A 5,750-nucleotide genomic window follows, 5' to 3' on the forward strand; every position below is an offset into this window, starting at 1 on the left:
CAGAGGCCCTGCTGTTAAGGAGTGCTTCAGCTTTCCTCATATTTCCTCATATTCAGTGCAAATATCTGGAGGGCTAGGGAACCCCAACCACTGGAATATGTACTGGTCTTTTAAAGTAGAAATTAAACTACACCTTCCATCAGCTCCAGTCCCACAATGTCTGGAGGGTCACAGGTTTCAACATTTAAAAATATGGTTTCCAGAGGCAAGGAAGGAAATGAAAACTTTCTTTATGGAAACGGCCAACACAGAGTTAGTTACAGGAGATAAGTGGCTTGCTCTTCGATTCACATGGAAGGTCCTACTCGGCTCCTGCGGTGAAGAAGAATGATTGCAGTGACAAGCTCCCTTGTGCAGCTAAAAGAATTATTACTCGAAGCCAAGCCTCAGAGTGCAACATCGTTAATAAGCTTCCTCCAGGAAAGACATCATTCAGCCAGGCAATGATCTGTAATCCTGATGGTTCCTTAAGATCAAGCTCTGCCACAGCAGGCACTGCAATGCCCACCTCCATCCATGGCTTGTTTGCTGACTGATTGAGGCTGCCCTCAGTTCAATAACAGAACAGAGAGAGCATGGAAAGGGAGGAAAGTGGGGAGAGGGGGTTATAAAATTATGAAGAGTGGAGAGTGGGGCTTTCATCCCTCTCTCCCTCATAATAGTAAAACTCTGGGCTCACCCCAAGTGAAAATGAACAGCATGGAGGTTGAGATAGAAGGAAGGAGAAGCTTCATACACTGGGCAGAATATGTGAGGACCAGTGCTATTCTTCTAGAGCAGCCTTTCTCAACCTGCGGGTCCCCAGATGTTGTTGAACTACAATTGCGTCTTTACTACAATATATCGAAACAATCCAAAACAATGGGAGAAATTGGAAGGATCTCAAAAGAGAAGATAGATAGGGACTGGAAGGTGTTTAAAAGATACTTGCAAAACCATATCGAAAAATCAGAACTCCTATTAGAATAAACAAGTTCAGTTTCAAATACTGAAGTACTAAATAAGATGGATAACAATGTGTAATAGAAAAAGAAGTATGAAATTAGGTTAAAGGTGTGTGAAAGAAAGTAATAGAAGGGGAAAGAAATTGCAATTGAGTAGATTGGAAGTCTAACACAAAAGTGGGGTGAGGGGTGGTGGATGGTGATGGGAAAAGGAATTATTTGTGGGATTGAGTGTAAGTATGTTTGAACACTTTTAAGGATTGTATGAAATGTATGTTTGTAATGCTTGTATATTTGTAATATATGTGTATTAATGATGATTTATTTTAACAATAAAAACTTATTAAAAATTTTTTAAAAAAGAACTACAATTGCATCTCGAGGCCCCAAGACCCACCCCCAAAATAAATACACATGGATACTTATATTAGTTTAAGTTTTTGGGCAAAATTTTTGGCCACAACTTTATTGAAATACAATCACGTGAGCGGTATTGGCTTAGGCATTGACTCCCCACTATAACTGGCTCCACCTCTCAGGGCGATCGTCCAATGGGGTCAACCAAACGAGGGAGCTAGGTCGATGAGGACCAACTGAAGCTCACCCCGGGGTTCCTGTGGTCCTGGCATGGCGCTAGCCCCTCAAGCGGACTTCGGACGAGGTCCAGGACCCCCAGATTCCTTTTACGGAATACCCAGTTCCTGGAGGGGCAGGTAATGGCCACACCTCCCCTCCCCACAATCCAACTGAGCCATTGCCTAACCACCACCTTACAAGTTGTGATGATTTGCTGAGGGGTAGGCGAAAACCAAATGGCTAAAGCCAATCTTCCAAATGGAAAAATTCCTACCCAGCCCCTGTTCCAAAACAGGTGACCCAAACCAAAGCAAGGCCAAGCGACTCTACCTAAACTAGGGAGGTTGGGCGGGTGTTCAACAGTGCAAAGCAAGTGCCCCTCCTTGCATCACACTGCTGTTTTGAAAGCCCCTGGGATCACGCCACCCACTGGGGATTGGCTAAAATCGCCTGGTGTGATCCCAGGGGAATGGCCAGGACTTCTTGCTCCTCCCCCCCCATTCTAACCGTATCAGGTGAGCTCTTGGGTCCCGTGCACTACCAGGACCCTCTGTTATGAGGATCCCATCTCCCATCACCCCTAGCTAGCAAGGCCAGAGCTCAGGGATGATGGGAGTTGTAGTCCAACAACATCTGGGGACCCACAGGTTGAGAACCGCTGTTCTAGAGAAAGAGGTGCCGGAAATCACCATGATCACCTCGGTTGTTCTCTTATAATGGCAATGGTGCTCACTTACAAGGTGCTGGAACTGAGTTCTGGCTGAAAAAAGCCCCAGTGATGAGTCACTAGGTTAGATTGTGCTAGAAAATGATTAAAACTAATTTGTAAGGCTCAATTTGCTGCACTTACATTCCACTGGTTAGCTTAATTTGGACCCAAACTGTGCAGAATAGGAGTATTTCCTTTCAGGGACTTTTAGCCACGAAAACGAAGGATGGAACTGCAAGCCAGGGTGTATCTCTGAATGGTACATGAGTGGGGATGAACAGCAGATGAAGACCATCAGCTTTAGGTCCTGGTTGGGAACAGAACTCAAGAACAGATGGACCTCTGACCTGATGCAACATGCTTCTTCTTCTGCATGCCATGGCGCTCTATATTAATACCTCACCTGGGAGAGAATACTCAGTAATCATGGCTCCTCCCTATGGCGTTTGCCCTCCTAGGTGACATCATGCTGGGTTAAATGAGTGTGAAGTGATTGGCAAGTGGGAACCGAAGGGGAGGAGTTAGAGTTAGAGTTGTGGAGAGTCAGTCAGGTGTTAGAGAAGGGAGAGTGAGGATACATCTGTGGGTTGGGATAGTTTGATGTGAGAGAGTGAAAGAATCTGTTAGGAGGAGTCAGATAGACAATTGGGATAATTAGTTAGAAGTTATTAGGAAGGTATAGGCCGGTAAGAACCTAAGATTAAGAAACTGACAAGAAAAATTATCTGAAACCATAAACTTGTAAAGCTTATAAAATAAACTTGTTCTTTTGGTTTAATGTTAACAACTGTCTGGACTCCGTGTGTACCCGAAAGAAACTGGTTGGTGGCAGCGGGGAAGCAATCGCAGTGGCGGCACAGGGATCAATAGACCGTCAAACGTCTGGGGGCCCTGTGTGATCGCCACAAAAGTGGTGGCAGGGGTGGGATAACATCAATACCCGCCACTACTTTTGTGGCGATCACACAGGGCCCCTCGACGTTTGACGATCACACTCCCACTTAGGACAGGGCAGCATTCTCCTGCTTTAGGGATCCACCGTTACTTCTGTGGCACCAGCTGACATAACAGCAATTCCCATCTTGATCTCATTCTTATTTGCATGCTTAGCAACCAGTATGCTCCATACTATCACAAGACAGCATGTTTGCCATAAGTTTCATGATTGCTTTGACTACAATGTTGTAGTATTCAAGATCTGAAGGCAACCCTGTTTAGGGAAGTTTTTTAATGTTTGATGTTTTATCGTGTTTTTTAATATTCTGTTGGGAGCCGCCATATGGGCAGGGTATAAATATATTATTATTATTATTATTATTATTATTATTATTATTATTATTATTATTACTACTACTACTACTACTACTATGGAGCTTCGAAATGCAGACCCTCCAAGTCTCCTTATTTTCCAAAGACAGTCTAGGATTTACAGAAGCTGTCCCAGTTTCTTATTTGATCCCAGAATGTCCCACTTTTCCTTAGTAAAGGTAAAGGGACCCCTGACCATTAGGTCCAGTCGTGACCAACTCTGGGGATGCGGCACTCATCTCGCTTTATTGGCCGAGGCAGCCGGTGTACAGCTTCTGGGTCATGTGGCCTACGTGACTAAGCCACTTCTGGTGAACCAGAACAGCGCACAGAAATGCTGTTTACCTTCCCACCAGAGTGGTACCTATTTATCTACTTGCACTTTGACGTGCTTTCGAACTGCTAGGTTGGCAGGAGCTGGGACTGAGCAACGGGAGCTCACCCCGTCGCGGGGATTCGAACTGCCGACCACAGTCCTAGGCTCTGTGGTTTAACCCACAGCACCACCCGCGTCCCCTTTTCCTTAGGATGTCGTTATTGCCATTGGAGAAATGTTGGAGGGTTTGGCGTTATGCGACATCCGAGCCAAGAAGATAACTAACTATGCAACCTTCAGAAGATGTCTGAAGGCAGCCCTCTAACGCCAGCATAATTCCTATCCTGAAAAGGCAACAGTGGAAGAAGGACATCTTCTCCATAGTCTGAGGTGAACAAAACACACAAACTCTGCTCATTGTGCAGTCAGTCCCCTCCCCCTCTAGGAACCTGTCAGGGTCCCATTGAACCCAGACCCTGGGGACCTTGGGAAGAGTGAGCGGCTGAAGCTAGGCTGCAACTGTCAGTAAGCAGAGGTGATGTAGGGATGAATGAATATGTCAATGAACCAATGAATATGAATGAATATGTCAATTTTGATTTGTCCCAGTTTCTCATTTTTCAATCATTTCCCGGTTTGCCACATTTCTGCACCTTTTTTTTTAAAGTCAAAAATACATCAGCATTTCCATGCGCTCTTTCTTTGACATACATTTCATCAATTAATTTTCCCTGATGCAACAGTTTTCTGTATGTTAATGATAGATGCATTTTTAATCCACACTTTTCCCAAGGGTCAGTTTTGTACCCATCGTTTGCTTGGAAGACTACATTCCCCAAAAAATTAAGGGTGAACATTTTGAAGAATAGCTGTGTTTCGGCTTGGGTACTGTTTCGGGGAGAAGTGTGAATCAGCTGGTTCCCTTTAAGATGTAAAGCAAACCAAATTTCTTCCCCACTCCCTAATGCAGGCTTCCTCATCCTCGGCCCTCCAGATGTTTTTGGCCTACAACTCCCATGATTCCTAGCTAGCAGGACCAGTGGTCAGGGATGATGGGAATTGTAGTCTCAAAACATCTGGAGGGCTGAGGTTGAGGAAGCCTGCTCTAATGGATCAGGCTCAGAATCAGTATGTAGAATCCCCTGGCACTAGTTAGGGCCATAGCGCTTTGAAAGGACCTACTGCTACTACCTACCCTTGGCCCCTTCTAATCTCCCCCTCCAGCTTTGTAACTATGTTGTGGCCTGGCATTGCCAATCAGAAGAGTGCCATTTTGGTTGACATCAAATAAGCCATTTGTGAGTGGGTGGGTGGGTTTCCCAGTGGCATAAAAAAGACCCCTGGACGGTGAAGTCCAGTCAAAGGTGTCTATGGGGTTGCAGCACTCATCTCACTTTCAGGCCAAGGCAGCCGGTGTTTGCCCACAGACAGCTTTCCGGGTCATGTGGTCAGCATGACTAAACCGCTTCTGGTGCAACGGAACACTGTGACGGAAACCAGAGTGCACAGAACCACCATTTACTGCCGCAGTGGTACCTATTTATCTACTTGCACTGGTGTGCTTTCAAACTGCTAGGTTGGCAGGAGCTGGGACAGAGCAACGGGAGCTCACCCCATCAAGGGAATTTGAACCGCTGACCTTCTGATCAGCAAGCCCAAGAGGCTCAGTGGTTTAGATCACAGCATCACCCGCATCCCAGTGGCATAGGACAGGTCCACAAGCTTGGGGTGAAGAGAAAGAGGAAATGGAAGCCATAGGGAAAAGCAAGGTAGGAGGAAATTCAACTTGGAAAGGAAGTTGAGGGTGGCACACAGTGTATCTCCAGGACCAAATTTCCACAGATATCCATGACTTAGTGGGCATTTCACTGCTTTTTATTGATTCTGAAACAGTATC

At 45.6% G+C, this 5,750-nt stretch overlaps 1 long non-coding RNA gene across 1 annotated transcript; it reads right to left on the reverse strand.

Annotated features, from left to right (window-relative positions):
• Positions 1-214: 214 nt before the first annotated feature.
• On the reverse strand, positions 215-2,614 carry LOC128405032 (uncharacterized). Its single transcript, XR_008328217.1, has 2 exons — positions 2,371-2,614; positions 215-312 (listed from the first exon to the last, which is right to left on the reverse strand). It is a non-coding gene; the product is annotated as an uncharacterized LOC128405032 (long non-coding RNA).
• Positions 2,615-5,750: the final 3,136 nt, after the last annotated feature.

The sequence above is a fragment of the Podarcis raffonei genome, chromosome 17, assembly GCF_027172205.1.
Source record: "Podarcis raffonei isolate rPodRaf1 chromosome 17, rPodRaf1.pri, whole genome shotgun sequence".
Lineage (NCBI taxonomy): Eukaryota > Metazoa > Chordata > Lepidosauria > Squamata > Lacertidae > Podarcis > Podarcis raffonei.